The sequence below is a fragment of the Diabrotica undecimpunctata genome, chromosome 8, assembly GCF_040954645.1.
Source record: "Diabrotica undecimpunctata isolate CICGRU chromosome 8, icDiaUnde3, whole genome shotgun sequence".
In the NCBI taxonomy this organism is placed as follows: domain Eukaryota; kingdom Metazoa; phylum Arthropoda; class Insecta; order Coleoptera; family Chrysomelidae; genus Diabrotica; species Diabrotica undecimpunctata.
The window spans coordinates 9,545,930-9,569,277 of record NC_092810.1 but is presented as its reverse complement, the minus strand read 5'-3'; the positions used below and the strand labels follow the sequence as shown (position 1 = coordinate 9,569,277).

General features: G+C 32.3%; 1 protein-coding gene and 1 long non-coding RNA gene across 6 annotated transcripts in view; one reads left to right on the top strand and one right to left on the bottom strand.

Moving 5' to 3' along the window:
• Positions 1-23,348, bottom strand: part of LOC140449244 (uncharacterized) — a 151,367-nt gene that overhangs the window by 85,008 nt on the left and 43,011 nt on the right. The gene's annotated exons all lie outside the window — the stretch shown is intronic.
• LOC140449246 (uncharacterized) lies at positions 9,984-11,055 on the top strand. The gene is made up of 3 exons (XR_011951759.1): positions 9,984-10,490; positions 10,547-10,739; positions 10,795-11,055. It is a non-coding gene; the product is annotated as an uncharacterized lncRNA (long non-coding RNA).

Here is a 23,348-nt window from a genome sequence, read left to right as displayed (position 1 = left end):
GCAGTTGAAAACTATTAGGCTCTCAAAGAAATCCTAGTGATGATCCCTGCTCAAAGGTATAGGTAGCAGGCACCATTTAGAGTAAAAAAGTCTTATAATATTTTTTTCTAAATCCAACCGTTTGACCAGGAAAGGAAAATACATTTTGGTCTGCAAAAAGAAATCTGTCAACTATGTGCAGTACGAAAATTTAAACGTAGATAGTCACAACGTTAGTATATAGATTTTTGGAATAACACCGCGAAAATGTTTTCGATTCGTAAGTACCATGATATGTTGATTATTTATGGAGAAGCGCAGTGTAACAGTAATTTACCTGTTCAAATTTATATCGGGAATTTATGTATATTGGAATGTCAAAAACGTTGTTCTTAGAACATTAATTGAACAACTTCTACATCCATACCACTATCAAAGAGCATAAGATTTACAACAAGGTGATCTTTCTCTAAAATTAACATTTTGTAGATGGTTTCAAGATACTGTTACGATAGATAATGACGTGTCGTATGACTCAACACTGTAAACATGTTTTTCTAATAAGTATTTTTTAGTAGGCAATATCCAAGGGACCCCTACGCTAAAACCAGTTTCAGCCGTCGACCGACTTCTAGTAAATTCGCCGAAAGACCAGTCCTTGAGTCACCTTCTCGTTTATTCGATAGAATCCCGTTCTAATGGATGGAAGGTCATCGATTCATCGCCAGAACTTCGAGAATAACGGCATTTTATATTTAAAGAAGGAATTCTGTTGTAAAGGGACAGTTAGTTTTTGAACATCGCGTCGCGTTTTAAAATGTAACGCACGTATTATAATAAATGTAGAATAATTATATAATTATTGGTGTAAAATGAATTAGTAAAAAAGACTTTAATAAATTTGTAAGTGTTATAAATAGAACCTTTAATAATAAATAAAAACAATAAATTAGATTAATAAAAACATTACAATACACTCGCCAGAGAACCTGATTTCATCTTAAGTGTTAAGAGCATATGAAGCATGCTTCACGAGAAACGGTGTGTATAATTTTCATAATTTCACATATGTGGTGACGAGAACCATTATTTAATATGCAGGACAAATTTTCAACGAAAATTTAGCATAAATTTAAGGGCTGGAATAATTGATAATCATTTGATAGGATCATATGAATTACCCAGAACACTAAATGGAGAGGTCTACTATAATTTCTTACAAAATGTTTTGCTGGTACTTCTAGAAGACGTACCTTTGCAAACACGCCGTGAAATGTGGTTACTGCATGACACGGAGCCCTAGCACATTTTACCTGAATTGTTAAAATCTGTTCATATGACTTAAGTCTGTTTTGACGATTCCACTCGTACGTAATGACGGCGGCGCCACAGTCACTCTAGGTGGGGGTATGACATAGCGGGAGACGCATGTGCCGTGGAAGAATTGAAGCATGTGAAGTGAAGAATGTGAAGAAAATGAAGAATGAATAATGGTGTTGGTACGTCATTGCAAATTTAATTTTGTTTTGTCTTTGTTGTAATCATCTTGAATTGTAAAAAAAGTTTTAAACATTGTTCCACGATCGTTTAAATGGAACAAAATAAAAGGGTACTATGATAGTATCTTCTTCTTTGTGTGCCGTGCTTGTATTCAAGCGTTGGCTATCGTCATATTGACAAGCTGATGAAATGATTCTCGGTCGGCAGCTAGATGAAATAGTTCCTCGACCGTTCGACCTGTCCATTGTCTGATGTTACGCAGCCAGGACAGTTGTTTTCTTCAGACCCAACGTTTTCCTTCGATTTTGCCCTAAATGATTAACCGGAGTAAGCGATATTTAGCAATCTCTCATTATATGACCGAAGTATTGGACCTTTCTCATTTTGATGATGTTGATCAATTCTCGCTCTTTGTGCACGGTCTCTAGCACGCGCTCGTTAGATATGTGTGCTGTCCACGGGATTCTGAGCATGCGACGGCAACACCATAACTCAAACGCTTCTAATTTGTTAAGATTTTTTATTTTTGTTGTCCAGGTTTCACATTCATAGAACACAGTGGACCAGACGTAGCACTTCAATACTCTTAGACGTGTGGTCAACATCAGACTTCGACTGCATAATACAGAACGCCAGTTAATAAAGTTTTTCCGTGCGAGTTCTATTCTGGTGATATGATAGTATAGTAAGACGGAAATATGTAAATACATATATAGGACTTTGTATATGTGGTGTAAAAGTGTAAATGACAGAGATCAGAAATTTATTAACTTCCTTAAACGTAAACCAGAATGCACTAGGATAGATCCTATGAAATTAATTGCTCATAGAAAATATGAAAGTAGGAGAAAACAATTTTGTAAGTACAGGTGATAAATGTAATTAAATTATTTCCAGTATAAAACTGTACAATTTGTATGTTATAGTTCTCTTCAATCTATTTTGAAAAACTTCTTCATTAATAATATCCTATGCTTTTTATATTGTATACATGTTTTACAAAGAGGGCCTGCGTAGCGTAAGCGGTAAGATGCTTGCCTCGCATGCCGGTGGTCCGGAGTTCGAATCCTACCGCCGGCAAGAACAACTAGACATTTTTAAAAAATGTCTATAGGCCCCAGGTCGACTCAGCCTGAATAAAATGAGTACCTTGGGTAAAACCAGGGGTAATAATAGGCGGTTGAAGCGTAGCACTGGCCATGTTACCTTCGTTGTATACCGTAGGCCCTAGATATAGCAGACTACCCTGCTATACTCCCAAAGCCGCGAAGCGGTATAAAACGGGAGACTATTATATATTTATGTTTTACAAAAAATGTGTCTGCTTTTTCTGTAAATAATTCCTGTTTACAGTCTCATATTTCCATTTTGTTGTAAACAAATAAAATTATGTTTTCTATTTACTGGACTCATATGGAATCTTTAAAATTCTTTTGATTGTTTTACGTATATCTTCATCATCAAACATTTTCCATCTGCTCCTCTCTCACAATTGCTTCTATCTGTATCTACCTTGTGCTGTTATATAAATGATGCTTATATCCTGGTTGTTCCATTGTAATTTCTTAAAAATGTCTTATAGAACAAGGGTGAACAGTTTGAGAGAAATGGTGTGTCCTTGTCTCACTCCCCATTGTAGTACATCGTTACATATTTTACTTTTATTTAAATAGTTACATATTTCACTTTAATTATACATAGTCACATATTTTCCTTTTATTGTACATAGTTACATATTTTATTTTTATTTTACACATAAAAATAGTTTATTTTTTATTTATATATATTTGTGTATAAAATACATTAGATAAATAATAAAGCTCTAACAGATACACACATGCGCGCGCACACACACACACACACACACACAGACATGAACACACACATACAAGTAGCATAGCAGGACAAAAGTGCTCATGCTGCTCTGCACTCTTCTCTTCAGTAAATATATAGATGAAAGTAACCTCCCATAGCACATCAGCGTGGTATGTGGGGGAGGGGGGGTTGGAGGAAAGCCTGGGGAGCATTGGGACTCGAAGCAGTGATCCCTAATTTACTAGGACCAATCCTTCTCACCTCAATGAATTGTATGCCTGAATGTTCATATGGGTATGCAAGTCTCCGCAGGTAGGGCTTACTTATTTTGGTTGCTTGCTTGTGTGCAATTCCATATATCATTTTGTAGGTTGCAGTGAATAGATGGTTAAGTTCAGAATGGGACCTAGTTTCGTGGACACATATTCCTATACAGGGATACAGGTGAAGACCACCACAATGGCAATGATGACTTAGATCTATGTAATATATTATACCCCTGTGATTCCTCAAATTTTATAAATTACAGAAATAAATAAATTTTTAAGAATATCTGTTTTTTATGTTGATGTTTTAATGTAATGGAAAACAGATATAGTCATAAAATAATAAATAAAAACTTCTGTACCAAAACATATGTCTCTATCTGATATGTTATACATTTATGGTATATAAAAGTGAATAAGTGTATACTACATTTTTGGACAGAGAATATATTTTGTCATAGAATAAGTTTTTATTTATTATTTTATGACTATATTTATTTTCCGTATAAAATTCGGAACATTTTGAACTTCCCGCCTAAAATTCAGTATATCCTTTTTGAATTTCCCGCCTTAAATTCAGAACCTACATTTTGAATTTGCCGCTAAATATTTTAGTTCCCGATTCCGAACTTATTTGGCGCTAGAAACTCTCTCCCCACTTTTTTTCCGGCACTTACCTTACTAGGGGTATATACTCTGCTGAAATCGTTAGTTTATGATAACCGATATGAAATCGAAACAGAAGCTGAATTACGGGAACGAATTTTTGATGTTGCAGAAACTATCCGACATAATTTAGTTAACTGTGGCATTACTAACAATCGGATCCATCATATAAATGATATTATTCTCAAGTTAGTACAAGTATTTAAGTTAATTTTAGTTCACAAGTACCTAAACAAATTACTGATAGTCCGAGCATAGTGTAAAAAAATAAATTAGAATTATTAAACGTTGTCTGTTGTATTTAATTCCCACTGTAAATTAATAAATAAACGTAATTATTTTTTAAATTAAAAGTGAAACTGGAACAAACCATGAAGTGGAGATATCCAGAGGGCTAAGTTAGCCCTAGACTCCAGCACAGATCAGAGGTAATGTAAGTCGATAAAACCTCACCAGCTCCAGGGGGTCATGTAAGATGCCCCCATTTTGAGTTTTTATTAATCAACAAAGTTAACAGTCTATTGCATTTACCTTTATAAATACCAAGAGGATTGTTTTTAATACTGATGTCCTTCCAATGTTTTTATGTGGCCATACAATGTTTTTAACAACTTTTTATTAAACTGATAATGGAATGATTCAATTCCGAAAAGATCATCTTTAAAATAAAAATTTTAAGTTTTTAATAAGCATTTTTTATACCTTAATACACACGTACACCACGTGCTTTGTTTTTAAATTACCTCGTATAACACCGCTAAACCTGAATTAAAAAAATAACGCGAACATCAAGAAGAGAAAAATATTCAAGTGTTTCATTAAAGAAAAAAGTAAGTTTGTTCCACTCCGTCAATATGGGTGGCCTTGTATATTTGAAAATATTTTTAGAGTATCGTCCTCTTTATGCTCCAACTTTTACCTAAATAATTTTCTTCGTATCTCTTACGACAACTGAGTAATTGGATTTCCTCCCACTAATGCCGCCCCCTGTATTAACCAACTAAATATTTATAGAGCAATAAAAAACCGAAAGCGGTGAACATTACGTTAGTTTATCAAAAGCCTTAATTTTTAACACACAATAAGGTTAATAGAATACTCATAGAAAGCGCTCAAAACAGAATTAGAATATCCAAGTCGAAATCTAGGTCGATTTTGGAGTTTGTTAGAAAACTATGCAGAATATATTGGTCAGAAACGATGAGTTTTTGCAGTAAATAAGTTAGTTAGAAGTTAAAACATTTAACATACATTAAAAATTACAAAACATGTCACAATGTTCTAAAATAGGTACAATGCCATAAGGTTTCGTTTATACAGAATATATCGAAAAATAAAGCTAGGAGCAACAGTATCTTGATTGAATTTATAAGAAATGATAGTCAGTAGCAAGCACATGATAAGATCCATTCGCTCAACTTGGGCATATTTTGACAGATTCATAGCTGGAAACCTACAACACAAAAGTTCCTAGCTCACAGTATTAACAGCTTAAATAAACTTTTATTACAGACTTCTTTCATTAAAAAAAGAAGAATTAGTGTAAATAGTGGAAGTGTATACTAAACCCATAAAATATTGGGTAGTATATATTTACAGAGTAGCCCAACAGTCTGGAAACGGCCAATTATCTCGTAAATTGCTAGTCATAATTATACAAAATTTGAGGTACACCTATTTTGGGATACGGAGATTCCATATTTGATATTTGCAATGTTGCCAGATTTGCTGTTTCTCTTATATTATTAGTAACTTTGGTTTTTCAAATTTACGGGAACGAAGTAAGTAGACCTTCCAGACTACATAAAATCATAAGTGTTACATATGGTTGAACTCGTATTGAATAGGGAATTCCAATAATGACTGAATATATAGGGTGATAAATTTGAAAAACCAAAGTTACTAATAATATAAGAGAAACAGCAAATCTGGCAACATTGCAAATATCAAATATGGAATCTCCATATCCCAAAATAGGAGTACCTCAAATTTTGTACAATTATGACTAGCAATTTACGAGATAATTGGCCGTTTCCAGACTTTTGGGCCACTCTGTATAAATATTGATTGTCGGTAATTTGTAAAGTTCTATTTTATTTACTACCTAGTTCGTTTACTATTAATATTGGCTATACGTATATGTATATAATAGTGTGCTTAGTTGTATAGTAATTTCCAGCCACTTTTATTCTGTCGAAAAGTAACTAACTTCGCAAAAAAATAATTACTAAATTCACTAGACAGTTCGTACTGGGAATAGGGAACCGTCTATTGTAAGAAATTGTTATCACAAAAAGCTCGTTCCTGAAATCATAAAAGAATATAATAACCAATCCTTAAATCATATTGTATTACGGAATTTTAAAAAAGAAAACTAGCAATTAAGAACGATCTCAATCTTTTATTCGATTATGCCTTACTCAATTATCGTCGTCCATCTGAATAACTATATGGCAAGTAAAATATTTGTTTTTCGATATTAATACAAAAGAGGCCATATAGACTTTTAAAAGATTTTTCAATTATTTTATTTATTTCATTCATTATTCGCTCCTTGCGTGACTGACGCGATACCTACCGCCTTCATCTGACAGTTTTGGACCTACCAATTTTCAGGTTAAACATATGACATATGTTTGACATTGTTAAATACAGGCGAAATTGACAATTATTAATAATTAACTTTTTAATTATATTTTTTCAGTTTATGTACAAAATACATGTAGTATTAAAAACTGGGTTTCTCAAAATTCATAATATATCTTTTTAACCCCAAACGGAAAAGAAAGGGAAAATCTAGTACTGGCAAATCAAGTTTTTCACGTGAAAGAGCATATAATAAAGAGCAGTAATAGTAAATGTTATGATATAAAAGCTAAAGTCATCAGGCACTCTGCAGTTAGCTTGAAGCCTTATAAAATATCATTTAAGGTAAATTATTTAAATATTTCCTATTTCCATTGCATAAAAATGAGGTTATGTGATATTTCCTTTTTCATATTAATAGCAAGGATCCATCTTTTTCTTTTCTCTAATTTATATGTAATCTTTGGGAACCTATAAAAACTACACTTACTATTTTCGCTATTATTAGCACAATTAAATACGCAACATGTATTTGCACACATTTTTGATAAAATTTATGCGTAAAAAGATAGTGTCCAATTTTGTCATATTTCGCCGCTACGCACGCTGGCATCGTTTCAAGGTACCCCTACCATGGTCACGCACGGAGCGAATATTTAATTTATGTAACTAAACTCCCACAATGCAGAAACACTTTTAGGCACCGCCACTGGCTGCCAACTGGTCAATTAAGGGTATTCAGTCTGCAGAATTGATATCAGTTTTACTACTTCTGAAAAATGTGTTGTTTGCATGTTGTTCTTCTTGGAATATGACTGTTTTGTTTTTCAAAAATCTTTCATTAGTGTACAGTTGTTCAAATTTGTGCAAAATTTAAATTTAAAACTATGGCTGAGAGATTTGCTAGATCTGTTCAAATTGTTACTTTGATTGATAATGGAATGAGTCAAAGAGAAGTACCCGGACAGCTTGTAGTTAGTCGTGGTATGGTCCAAAAACATACCAACGAGTCGTAGAGACTGGATCTCAGGAACTACGACCAGGATCAGGCGCAAGAAGAATCACGACAGCCAGAGAAGACCGTTCTTTACAACGCACTTCTTTACAAAATCTGTCCTTTATGGCTAGAGCAATCCAAAACCGTTTTCAAAATGCTCACGGGTGGACATTAAGTACTTCTACAGTGAGAAGGAAGGTTGAGGCAATGTGGTCTAAGGGCTCGATGCCCAGCAACAGGACCTTCGTTAACAGCAGCACATCAACAACGCCGATTTCAGTTTGCTAGAGATCACGAGTATTTGCCAATAGAAGATTAGAAAAACGTTTTGTTTGGTGATGAGTCCCGGATGGTTCTTTATGGCTCAGACGGTCTCATAAAAAAAAGACGTGGGAAACGTTATACTGCTTGTGCTCGACGAACACGTGTTGCTTTTGAAGGAGGCTCCGTAATGTTTTGGGCAGGCATTTCATTCAAAGGCCGTACTGATCTCGTGTTTATTGATAGAGCAGTTTTGAATCCTTATCGATACATTACAGAAATTTTAAACAAGCTTGCAACGCCTTTTGTTGATACTGTTGCTCCTAGCTTTATTTTTTGATCTATTTTGTATTAACAAAACCTTATGACTTATGACATTGTACATACTTAGGAATATTGTGAAAGTTTTTTATTTTTTTATAAGTTTTATTGCATTTTTTAACTTTTTACCATCTAAAACCATTTCGGCATCTGACAAAAAGAGAAAAAACTCTAACTTTAATGATGTTTTAGATATAAAACAACGTATATCCTCAGAAGTGACTTAAAAATTATATATTTTAATAATGTTCGTATGTAACAATTCGTATCTGGCTTTACAAAAAGTTAACCTAAAAACTCAATCCACTTTATATAGAACAAACAATCTTCAAATCAAATGTAACCATGAATTTAGTAACAAAAAGGTTACACTCTTATTGATTGAGGTTCTATTTGCATTAAAAAATGAGGTTTAGCCGTACACTGGAATAATAGGAAAAGCATTTGTACCAAATAACATGTTGCTACAAAAAGCGATGAAAGATAACAGTATAAATTTCCATATCTACCCATTAGTGTTGAACTTTACCTATTTTTCTCGGGATGGAAATGAATTAATTATAATTATTTGCTTAACCGATTTTCTCCGCCAATATGGAAATATATCAATTTGTAGAAAGAAAATAGTTACACTTTAAATATAGATAATTAAAACAAATAAAATTAATTAAGATAAATAAACTAGAATTATTATATAACAATCTTTACATTTATTAACCTTAGTTATTAAAAAATTACATCAAACTAGAGAGTATGTACAAAAAGTGGTTTATTTAACCCAGTATAGAGAAGGGTCCCATTTATAGGACACTGAAAATTTTATTCTTTTTTCAGTCCTTAAAATTTGTTTAATTTAAAAAAAAAATTACGATACTTATATATATTTAAATATAATGTTTTTTGTATTATATTACCAATATTTTTAAAAAAATTATAAACATTAGACAAATTTGGCGCCCGTTGAAATTTACTAAAATTACATGTTTAATAATACAACTTTGTTGAGCAATGTTTATTATAAACTAAATCAGCAGATTGCAAACACAATGCACATTAATTCTTCTACAAGAATTACTAAAACAACATCTACCATAATTGATTATTATTGTCTGATTTCATACCCCTTGATGTACGCTCTACAATTATTAATGCGGGAATATCTGATCATGAAGCAGTATATACCAAGTTTAACACTCTTAACAAACCATCATCGAAAACCTAACGTTTAGGTAGGATTTTTTCCGGTCAGAACTTTCGTAAATTCCAAAATTTGTGCTTGACTTCTGGGTGGCACTTTTCCTCTGTGGGCGTGGACTATAATTTCAGTGATTTTTTAGATAGGATTGTATGTATTTTCAATAAAACATTCCATTTAATTACAATTAAGTTAAAACATCACAACCATTGGAGTACCAAAGGTATCCGCATATCAGCCAAGACTATGCCACAGTATATTGCTTATAAAGAATCAGTAGGTTCACTCTCGCATTTTCACGGTTCCAATTTCGAATCCACTCCTGGAAGATATGCGCAATAGATTTGACGAAAAATGCCGCTGTTGCGAGATTTAAAATATTCCATCAGTTTCAAAGAATATTTCAAATTTATAATAAAATAATTATTATAGAAGTTCTTCAAAAAGAGGAAAATAAATTTCATAAATGGTAAAATTCTTTACATAGCCACTATACACACTTCTAAAGTTTGAAAAATCATATTGCCTAATTGACTTAATCTATTCTCAAATAATTAATCATAAGTATCTATCCATTGATTGATTACATTTGGCAACATTGATTTTACCCAAACACGTGTTTGTGTTTATGCTGTGAAACTAGAAATTACAGTTATTTCAGTAATTTATATATAAATTTCATTTATTTGTTGTTATTTAGTTGGTTTTATAAGTTTATTTCGTTTTTAATACATATTACTGTGATATTTCTCCAGTTTTCTAAGTGGTTTTATTATTTTAAACGACGGATTATGATGAATTCAGCTAAAACAAGTGTTTATTATTGCTGTGTATGTAGAAAAAATTCCAGGGACCATAACAACTTGAACTTGAGTTTCTTCAGGTTTGCCAAGGATGAAAATCGGTAAGAACTAAATTCTCTATTTAATATAATTGACCTCATCGGTGTTGTATTTTTAGGTTTGCAGAATGGAAGAAAATTGTTCAATGTGAAAAACTTGCCATGTACAGTGTTCAATATTGTTATGATCACTTTAGAATATGCAGTTTACATTTTGAGGAACCTGCCTTTGCAGGAATGCTTAAAAGCAGGTTGAAAAAAAAAACGCAAAACCATCTATTCATCTTGTGAGATTAAACATTCCAGTTCAAGGTATGTTCTTTCTTTCAGGTGAATAATGAGAGAACTCATTTTTGTAATTTTGTAGGCACACCTGTGGAGAAGTTACAAACATTTGCGAGTACTCCGGAATCATTGGCATATAGAATTGAAGGTATGCATATATTTTTAAAACTAATTGTTGGATATTTGTGGGAAATTGTAAGTTTTGGCCATGAATTTGGTAGATAATATATATATTCTATTCTAACTTGTATTCATAGTTCGCTACTTGTGTTTTTATAATCCTATTTTTATTATAACTGGTATTGTAAAATTCAAATTTTCAAAATATAATTTATAATTCGAATGTATTATTATTTTTTCATCTATAGAAATTAGTTTCCTCATTAGCTCTTCGTTTTATGAGATTTCTCACCAGTAACAGTGAATACAGTGTGATTTTCTAATGAATACAAAAAATTAATATTCGATTAATCAAAATTGATGGATTCAACATAATACATTTTGAAGGACAAACAGTAATAATTATTTTGGGAAACTATTGATAATTGTCGAAAACGCTAAATTTAGGAAAGTATTCATTATTCCGAAAATCTAATTAAATTTTATTTCGCCACAAGTCACTTTTTCCTATTTATTTTCGAGCAGTGTATTAAAAATTATATTGAGCAGTGTATCAAAAACTGGAATTTATCTGCGCGTGGAAGTAATGCGCGTGAAAAAAATGGAACATGAAGAACAAAGGACTGGCGGCAGAGTGAACCTACTGATTCTTTATAAGCAATATACTGTGACTATGCGTTCACTTCTGTACATAAAGAAATGTACTACCAACGTCTTTGTCACTGAATATATCTCCAAGTACAGAGGAACTTATCTAAAACTTATCAAAACAGCTAAAAAAATGTAGTCAAAATCGTCCAAGAAGCTCTAAAAATGTTGAAGGAGAAACTTGGTTCATAATAAACGATCTTCGAAATAAAACTAACACAGCTCAAACATTTTCTCTTCCAAACCTTGAAAATCTAAATGGATAATTCGATAATGTGAGTAAAAATATAACATCAACTATTTTACCACAACAAGATTCTAATTCCTATCTCCCCATTCAAAAAAGGTCTCGAATTCATTTTTTATAAGACCAGTTGATAAATCTGAACTGATTCAAATAATCAGTAGTAGCAAAAGCAAATCTTCTTGTAGTACTGATAGACTATTAATTTATAAAATTTACTTAAATATCCCAAAAAATGTGTTGGAGGTCCTAGTCTCACTAATTAATGATTCCTTTGAAAAAGGTGTATTTCCAGACTACCTAAAGACAGTCATTATTATTCCCCTTCATAAGGGTGGTGAAAAATCAAATGTCTGTAACTATAGACCTATTGCCTTACTACCGATCCTATCCAAAATTATTGAGAGACTTAAAAAAGCCCGACATATGATCGTTCTCGTTGAAAACAATATTTTATCATAAAGTCAGTTTGGCTTTTTATCTAATAAATGTACCAGTGATGCTATGTTTTCTGTACTAATGAAGTATATAAAGCACTAAACAATACTATTTACACTGCCACGGTTTTTTGTGACTATGCCAAAGCTTTTGATTGTGTAAATCATGTCATTTTGATAAAAGAATTAAATTTCTACGGAATTCGAGGTATTTCTTTGAATTTTTGAATTGGTTTTAATCTTACTTGAGGAATAGAAAACAACTAGTTAGAGCAAATAATACTGCTTCTGGTCACAAGCATTGTATGTGGAGTACCACAAGGTTCAGTATTGGGTCCTCTACTTTTCATCTTTATAAATGACATCACTAACTAAAATCGATGGAAAAATGTTTTCTTTTTGCTGATAATACCAGTATTAACTAGAGGAACTCTAAGAACTCTAATATTGCATGCAACTATAACTTCTGATCTAATTAAAATAAAAACCTGGTCCGACTCTAATTTACTCTTTTTTAAGGTGGATAAGATAGTAGCATTATGATATAAAGGAGCTCTTCAACCCTTGCAACTTAATAACAGTCAGATTAGTATTGTTGATTCTGTAAAATTTCTTGGTATTTTCATAGACAGCAATCTTAAATGGTTCATTCATATCGAATTGTTAAGTAAGCAACCAGCCTCAGTCTGCTATGCAATAAGATCTGTTTCGAAGGAAATTAATTTAGCATAAATATACCAAAATAACATATTTTTCTTTGCTCGAGTCACATCTTCGATATAGTTTTCATTTTTGGGGTTCTAGTACAGCTGTACAATTTGATGTTATTTTTAAATTTTTGGCCCCAGTAGAATAGCACATTGCAGAAGTTACTTCAAAAATCACGGGATTTTAACTCTTCCCTCTCTATATATTCTAGAAACTGTTTGATTAATTCGTAAACACCTACATGGTTTTCCAGCAAGACCTAATAATGACTACTCCACCAGAAATTCTACCTTTCATGTGCATTTACCGATCCCGTCCACTCAGTTAGTAAAAAAACCTATATTATATTCGACAATAAAATTATACAACCATCTCCCTTTGCAACTTCTTTCCTTGAGTTCCATAAAATGACCAAAGTCTATCTATCTGAAAGACCATATTATTCAGTAGAAGAGTTTCTTAACGAATAACTAAGAAATTACAGTACCTTTATGTGTAGCATTTGTAAATTCCTTGGTATATATTGAAATCCACTTGTATATGTTAAAACACCGTAGAGTAATTTCAGTGTATTTCTCTTTCTTTTCGTACGAGTAATACGAGAGTATGAAAAATAACCTTTCAATTCTTCTTAGCGTCACCAAGGTCGATAATAGACACGTTTTAAAAGTTTGTTTATGTAAAACAGATGTGTATTTCCTTTTTATCCTTGTGATCGAAACCACTTTAAGATATTTTTGGTCGTCAGATGAACGAAATATTCCAGTTTATATGTTTTGTTTATACTAAGTTGGGAAGCGAATAATTTTTAAGAATCAGATCACTCTGTGTCCATGTTAGTCCGAATTTTCTTCAGATTCGTAAATGTTTTTTTTTATTGTTTTGTGGCAGTTAATAGTAGCAGTTCAATGTGTAGTTGCAGTCTAAGTGAGATTTTGAAAGATAACCACATTTTGCCATTGTGTTCAGTTCTACCTGTTCCAGTTTTTTAAGGAGAAAAGTTTTCAAAGTTTGTGTTCCAGTGCCCCTTCAACTTCCAACCTCAATAATTCGCTGTGTGATATGCAGTTTTTGTTCGTGTGGCAGAAAGTGTAAGCTTAGTTATACCCCATAAATTTCAGTGAAGTCTAGTTTCCACCCCCAAAAGTAATTTAGTGAAATCAAGATAACTTTTGTGCTTCAATTTTAAAGGAAAAATAAACATTTTTATTAATAACTGTTTTCATCATTTAAAAAGATAATTTTTATTTGTAATAACTTATTTCTGCTACGAATTATAGCCCAGAAACAATAGTAAGTGTTTCTCTTTGTTATTTTTATATTTACTTTTGTGACTATGAATATAGTATTTTTGTAACTGTTTGTGGTGAGACAACAATAAATATTTAAATTTTTTTTCCTAAACCATTTTATTTATTTCTCTTAACTAACTCTCTAACCCCTTTTTTGAGTTTCATTTAAAAAGATATATTTTTCATTTCTAATAATTATTTTAATAGTTACTAGTTGTTGTAATCGTTAATTTGGCTCCTCGAAGCGGCATCCTTATTTTAAATAGCTAGAGGTCCTTCCTGTTGTTTTTTTTCTGTCCATTTGTTCCAGGAGATTCATGTAAGTACCCCTTTGTTTCATTTATTTGTAGTTGCCCCAATCCAACCCCCAGCCATTCACTTATCCACGACCCAGCTACTCCAAATAAACCCTGAGTGCCGTTCGCATAAGTTTAGATTTATTTTGCTTGCCCTATCTCTAGCCCCATAATTTCTGTCCCCAATTTTCAAACCCCCTAATAATACCCTATGTGGTAGGCAAAAAATCTACGTTACATATGTACAAGTAACTACATAAAGTATTTTTATATATATTTGGGTATCTCACACACATGTAAACTGCGACAACTATAGGGCAATATGTCTGTCATCGGTGTGCTTTAAAATATATACGAAAATAATAGAGAAGAGACTGAGACAAGAAGTAGAAATGGTATTGGGAGAAGAACAAATGGCATTTAGACCGGGAAGACAGACAAATGACAACATATATATCATTAGAAACCTAATAGAAAGAAGCATAGATACGGGGAAAAAACTAGTATTAGCATTCATAGACCTAAGAGCAGCATTTGACACGATAGAAAGACATATTATAGGGAAATGCTTGAGGAAAATTAACGTACCTAATGCATTGATAAAAATTATAGAAAGTACTTACAAAGAGGTAAAAGGAAGGGTACAAATAACAGGGGAAAGATCGGAAGCATTTAATTGGAAAAGAGGTATTAAACAAGGAGATAGTCTCAGCCCTTTGCTATTCATAATAGTAATGAACGAATTGATAAGAAACACTAGAGTCAGAACTAATCAACTACAGACAATAATAGGTTACCGCAGATTACAACCGGTAACAATAGAGTCCTTAATGTATGCAGACGACATAGTACTAATAGCAGATTCCGAGAATAAAATGCAGAAACTAATGGATATATGGGTAGAACAAATAGAAGAACTTAAAATGGAGATAAACGAGGAAAAAAGTAAGATAATGATAATCAGCGGCAAAGGAGATAAGGAAGATAATCAAATAAAGATAAAATGTAAAAACTCAGAATTGGAAATAGTAACAACTTACGAATACCTGGGAAGTATAATAACTAATGATGGAAAAATAGACTGGGAAATAACAAATAGAGCAAAGAAATCAAACAAGTTATATTATGCGTTAGCCCCAATAATGGGAAAAAGAGAACTTGCACGAGAAACAAGAATAAAAATATATAACACAATAGTGATACCGACTGTGCTCTATGCAAGTGAAAACTCGACAATTCTGGAAAAACATAAGAGCAGGATAAACGCAATGGAGATGAGACATCTAAGAAGGATAGTTGGAAAGACAAAATGGGATAGATTAAGCAACGAGACTATTAGGAGAATGGCCAACCAGGAACCGATAATGAACAAAATAGCAAAGAGACAAATGAACTGGTATGGGCATCTGATGAGGATGCAATCCAATAGAATAACAAGAAAAATTTATGAAGCAAAAAACATCGGAAAAAGAAAAAGAGGCAGACCAAGAAAAAAATGGATACAGCAAGTAGTAGAGGCGGGAAAACTTAAACAAAAATCACTCGAGGAATTGAAAACAATGGCAGGAAACAGAAAAGAATGGAAGAGGTGGGTAAATGGAAATTAAAATAGCTAGCCCAAATCCGACACCCTGTTAGGGTAAAAGGAAGGGGAGAAAGAAAGAAAGAAAGGGTATCTCACACAGCAGCTTAAACTTATTAGCTCGTAAGGGTTTATTATGCAATTTGCAATTTATTTCAATTTTGCAATGGATTGTGTATTTTATTATCATTTATTTTGTGATATTGATGATTTATGTAATTTCACTAAATTTTTAATCTTTGTAAGCTTTATTCATAAAATTGTACAATTTTCAGTGACAATACAGCATATTTCTAGTTTTATCCTAAAAATGAAAATAATTGAAATTATTTCCCGTCCCTCGTATTCATAATTGACGCACCAGTGAGTAATAACTAAAAACGGTGAGATGAATGATGGCATCATCAATATTAATCTGCTTTAAATAACGGATAGAAGGATTAGTCGATTATGGAATGAGTTAAATAACAATATTTCGATTGTTATTATTGTTATTCAACGTCACAGGGTCACGAAACAACTTTTACTGAAACTGTATTGCGTTGAAAGTAGACGAAATTGATAAGATAAAATTAACGTTTTGACTGATTTTACAGAAAAGTGAATATTTTGGTATTAAATCGGATTAAAATCTTGAAGTAAAAATAACCCCACAAGGTTTTAAATAGAATATGTTAACAGGTAATGAGATATTTTGTTATTATATATAACAGTGGGAAATTCCACAAAAAAGTATATAATTTATGTAGATTATTTTCGTTCAATATTTTTTGGTAAAGGTATTCTGATTTTAGAAAAAATATACATGAGGCAAGTTCGAGTTTGGATAAAATATACTACTCTCCAAAATTAAACCCTTAGCGCATACTGTCTTATGTTTGGCACAAGTAATACAATCGAGTTAACAAAATCTAGAGATATTACTGACATTTTAGGAGACTTTAATGCAAAATCCACAAGGGAAATAATTCCTGCAGCTGGCTGTATACCACGTATCACAAAAAAGAGAATCTTTGTAAATGGGTATATTTTATAAAAACCCTTAAAAGGGCTACAGTTTTTTTTTACTTTAATGCAAAAATTGGAGTAGGTACAGTTAAAAATATAGTTGGACAGTTCGGATTAGGAACTAGAAACGAGAGAGGAGAAAGGCTCATAGAATTCTGCCAAGAAAAGAATAAAGTAATTGCTAATACTTGGTTTCAGCTTCCTAAGAAAAGACTATATACATGGACGTCTCCTTCACATACAGAAAACCACATTGTCAGAAAACAGATAGACTTTATACTCGTAAATAGCAGATATAAAAACTCTATAACCTCAGTTAAAACTTATCCTGGAGCAGATGTTAACTCAGACCACAATCCGTTAGTTGCGGACGTGAAAATAAAATTTAAAAGAATTAAACTCAGAAAACAACAACCAAAAATTAATGTTAGAATGGTAAAAAACGAAGAAATAAAAAACGAATTAAAAAATAATGTCGATGTTAATATGCAAAAAACACTAACTGACAACAAACAAATTACGGATGTAAATAAAAAGTGGTATAATATAAAATTACAAATCACTGATACCAGCTCAAGAAAGTTTGATACAACATAGCTCAGAGGCTAAAAAACAGTGGATGACAGAAGAAATACTATTACAAACGGAAGAAAGAAGGAAATATAAAACTAAAGAAGGATTTACAGAAGTATAAAGAAATACAACGAATAATTAAGGAAAAAATCAAAACAGCTAAGGAAATCTATTTGATGAAACAATGTAAAGAGATAGAAGAACTAGAAACACAATATGATATGAGAAATATGCACAAAAAAATAAGAGAAGTGACTGGAATGGGTCGAAATAGACAGCAAGGATACATAAAAGGCAAAAAAGGAGTACTACTAATAGACTTACCAGAGAAATTAAGATGATGGGAGGAGTACGTTAGAGAACTTTTTAAAGATGAAAGAGGTGAAATGAGGAAAATACAAGAATTAAATCCTTTAGAGACAGAAGATCACGATAGATGAAATCAAATGTGCTATCAAAAACTCTAAAGACAATAAGGCAGCTGGATTAGATGAAATAACAGTAGAACTGTTGGAAGTGGATAACTTGGAAGTATTGGCAGATTTATTCAACATGGTGTACGAAATGGAATGGAATCCATTTCGAACCATGGAATGGGTCGAAATAGACAGCAAGGATACATAAAAGACAAAAAAGGAGTACTACTAATAGATTTACCAGAGAAATTAAGATGATGGGAGGAGTACGTTAGAGAACTTTTTAAAGATGAAAGAGGTGAAATGAGGAAAATACAAGAATTAAATCCTTTAGAGACAGAAGATCACGATAGATGAAATCAAATGTGTTATCAAAAACTCTTAAGACAATAAGGCAGCTGGATTAGATGAAATAACAGTAGAACTGTTGGAAGTGGATAACTTGGAAGTATTGGCAGATTTATTCAACATGGTGTACGGTACGGGAATAATACCACAAGAGTGGCTGAAGTCAGCATTTATAACCATCCCTAAAAAACAAGCAGCAAAAGAGTGCTCTGATTATCGAACACAGCCTCATGAGTCATACTTTAAAAGTACTGCTGATTGTAATCATCAATCAGCCAATCCCGTCCACTGCTGGACATAGGCCTCCCTCAGTTCTTTCCAGTGTTCTCTACACTGGGCCGCTTGTAGCCAGTTTCCCGCTACTCTTTTTATGTCGTCGGTCCATCTAGTCGGTGGTCGTCCTCGGCTTCTTTTATAATTTCTGGGCCTCCATTCCATAATTCGTCTTGTCCATCGTCCATCTTGTGTTCTGGCTAAGTGTCCTGCCCAGTTCCACTTAAGTCTCGTGGTTCTTTCGATGACGTCTTGAACTCCTGATCTTTGCCTGATTTGTCGGTTTGTTATGTGGTCTCGGAGGCTCACATTCAGCATTGCACGTTCCATGGCTCGTTGTGTAACTCTTAGTTTATTCGCAGATTTCTGCGTGAGTGTTAAAGTCTCTGCTCCATAAGTTTGTACAGGCAAAACACATTGGTTATAAACTTTTCGCTTGAGACACATGGGGATTGAACTTTTTAGAATATGGCTTAGTTTGCCAAATGCTGCCCATGTCAGGCCTATTCGCCTCTGTATTTCATTTGTTTGATTGTCTCTGTTTATTTTGATCTCGTGTCCCAGATATTTGTAAGTGTCTGTTTGTTGTATGGTATTATTGTCGATAGTTATATTTCCACTCATTACGAGATTTGTCATAAGTTTAGTTTTCTCAAAGTTTATCTTTAATCCTGCTCTTTCAGACAGACTTTTAAGCGAATGTAGCATAGAAACTGTATCCTGTAAGTTATCTGCGATTAATACGACATCATCTGCAAACCTCAAATGATTTAATCTTTCTCCATCTATATTGATGCCCATATCTTGCCATTGGGTGTTCTTAAATATTGACTCTAGAGCTGCCGTGAACAATTTTGGTCAAATATTGTCTCCTTGTCTTACTCCTCGACCTAAGCTGAATTTTTCTGTGTCTTCGTGTAGTCGTATACTTGATGTAGCGTTCTCGTAGATGTTTTTGATTAGTGACGTGTACCTGTAATCTATTCGGCTTTGATTTAGGGCTTCCAGTACGGTTTCAAACTCTACAGTATCAAAAGCCTTCTCGTAATCGACAAATGCAAGAACCAGTGGTATGTTGTACTCGATGCATTTTTCAATTAAGATCTTTATGGCTGATTGTAATACATAAGAGAATATATGAAAGGCTAGAGGAGGATATTAGCGAGACACAGTTCGGGTTCCGAAATGGGATGGGTACTCGAGAAGGACTATTTGCCATCAACATATTAATTCAGCGATGTCGAGATGTAAACGTTGATCTACACTTGTGCTTTTTTTGACTACGAAAAAGCTTTCGATAAAGTGAGACATGAAAAAGTAATATCAATACTTATGAACAAGCGCATTGACAGTAAAATCATAAATATAGTACAAACATTATATTGGAACCAAAGTGTCATAGCTCAAATTGATGGGCAACACTCAGAAGAAATGAAGATATGTAGAGGAGTTAGACAGGGATGTGTTTTATGGCCATTTTTGCTTAACTTATATTCTGAAGAAATTTTCCAAAACACGCTCAATAATATCCAAGCGGGAGTTACCGTTAACGGAAAATTAATTAACAACTTACGATATGCAGACGACACTGTGGATAGAGATATTAATAATTCAATAAAAATACTTATTCATTTTGTTTGCCTTTTCGTTATCGCAAATTGTCCCAAATTAGGCACAATTGTGTTTTTTCTTACATAAAAATATCAAATATTTTTTTAAATACTTTTTCAGTACCTCTGAGGATGTGAACTACAACATAAAAGTTGTTTGTGAAGAATAAAAAATCACGAGGTAAGGGGATAAGGCGTGCAAATACAGTTTCTTTTGTGATGACTTATTTCCAGCTGCTAACGCGAGATGTGGGAAATTAGATAATGATTATTGATTATAGTAAAATAGTAAGTTAATCTAAATTAAATAAACATTTTTAAACACCTTTGTGGTTTTTTTAAGTGGTATTTTTAAAAAGTAATACAAAAAAACAATAAAAGTTTATTTTTACATATAACATGCCGTAATATGTATTCAATGTGACATCTCTATACGTGACCGTGAATTTTTGAATTGGTTTATTGCACTGAAATTAAATTGTCAACAACGATTATTGACTGTTTTTTATAACAAACCGAAGTACCAATGTTTATAATATTGTTTACTAAGGTAAATACCTGGAATCTTATTATTCCTTTTTCCTATTAAAATAACAAATGTTTTTATGGATTTTTTATTTGTTTGTGTTTTTTACTCACTATATTCAATAATAAATTGATTATATCGTTGATAAACTGATGCCCTTGTGGTTGTGTTGATTATTTGTTTTATTTACTACTCCCAGCAATTTATAAAATATTGTAAACGAATATGGTATTCCCCTTAATCGTCAATATGTACCTGAAATGTACATGTACATTATTTCGTTCGTTTTACTTTCGTTTATATTTCTTTTTTCTAATAATATACATAGTGGGAATTGCTTTTAGGTAAGATGATTACAATGATATTTTATAATCAGTTCATGGGAGGAGTGGACCTTCCGGACCAAAAAGTATCTACTTATGATAATGACCAAAAATCTGCTAAATGGTGGCGGAATTTTTTTTATAAATTATTGATATGAGCAATAGTTAACTCGTGAATAATACACGACGATTTAAATAAGAAAAAGTTGCACGTCGATGCCCATCGCCCCGCCTTTCTACCTCCTATTCAATTTATGATTGCCCATGGGTAGTCAAGCCTAGTCTTACTCCAGTTCCCATGTAGGGTCTCCTACATCCTGTGGGGCCTCTTTCACCTTAAACCTTTGTCCTTAAACTCTTTTGCTAGGACCTTTTCACCACCAAACCGAGTTTTATTTAGAGGTAAAAAAGAAATAAATTAGACTTACTCACAATCAATTTAATTTTACTACCCAAGACGACCGGTTTCGCTCTCTAAAATTTGCAAAGCATCATCAGGTCAGTGGTACAAAGTAAATTAAATGCTGAAATTATAAAAAGCCCATATTAGGGTGCTGTCTTATATGGATATAGATCAAAAAAGTTATAGTAATTATGCCAATATTACATGTCTGTGTTTATTAATATGCATAAAATTGCTTTAGCAGACAAAGTAACAACCCACAAATTGGTAAGAGAAAAAATCTGTTGAATTGTAATAAATTAGAAATAAACAAAATACTACTTAAATTCCGGTACAAGAGTTTTTATATAGTGATTGGTGATACATAGTTCAAACTATCCCGTATTACTGATAATGAGTGATCTTCGGTCAATGTTGTAACTGTCTGACAAGTTAGGAGGAAGTTTCTTGAGGGGAGGGATGTTAACAGATGATATAGGAGTAAGGTATATGTTATTATTTGTTGAAAGAAAATGTGATGTTTTATATTATTTAAATTATTAAAGTTATTTATATTTATTAAAGAGATATATTTTGAAATGTGTGTTAAATTATTGAAAATTTTTATACAGAAAGAGGACAGTTATATGACAATGAATGAAAGTACTTGTACTATTTTGTGGGTGTGCAATTTCTTTGACTTGTAATTACCAACTTTTGAATAAGAGCATTTAATTTCTGCTAGGCAGAGAATTGTGATGTAAATGTAACACACATTTAACACAAGTGTAAAATGTGACAAAATGTAATAATATACAGTGTGACCCATTTAGATTGGAAACACCTTTATAAAATTTGAAGTTGTTAACCGATTTTAACCAAACTTTTTTTTTAATGTCATGTAATAAAAGGTCTATTGTGGGACAAAATACGAAATATTTAGTTAAATTTTCAGGGCATTCTACGATACTTTTTCTTCGTCGAAAATGGAGAATTTGTATTAGCGATTTTTTTATTAAAAAACTTTCTACGCCACTGGATTTAGAGTGGCTTCAAATAGCTATGACAAAAATTTCATTAAAATATATTTATTAATAACGAATTTATGACAACTTAAAATTTTTAAACTCACTAAGCTACGAGTCAAAAAAGAACACCCTGTATCAACAGATAATCATAAAACTAATTATTTTTCAAATAATTTTAATAATAAACCACTACTAGACAAAAAAATGTTTAAAATAGCATAAAAATTTAATGCAAGTAACGCACTTACATTATTATTAACTTTACATGCTACAACTAAATCTCAGTTGCCATGACAACGATATTACTGTTTGACATTATTTGTGTCATACAAATTTCAGTGCTAGCATAAATTGATGCATAATATCTGCAACAATATTTACTTTAAATTCTTTTAGTAATATTTTGTGTCATGGCTGCAAGATTAAGTTTGAGAGAAAAAATTGAAATTATACGTCTTTTGGGAGATAACGATAGAAGTGCCAGGGAAGTTTGTACAATATTTAATGACAGACATGTGGATCGTCCTAATATTAGCTGCGGTACGGTAAACAAAATAAATAGAATATTTAATGAATATGGTGCAGTATCAAAACTAATTTTAAAAAATAACCCGTTAAAAAGAAGAAGAGGAAATGATCAAATCATTTTAGATAATTTCAGAAATAACCCTCATGTCAGTTTAAGGAATGCTAGTTTATATTTGAATGTGCCTTGAGAGAGTATTCGGCGATGTCTTAAGGTAAATAATATTAAACCTTTCAAACCAAAATTCTTACACACATTACAAGAAGGCGACGAAGCAAAACGTTTAGAATATTGTT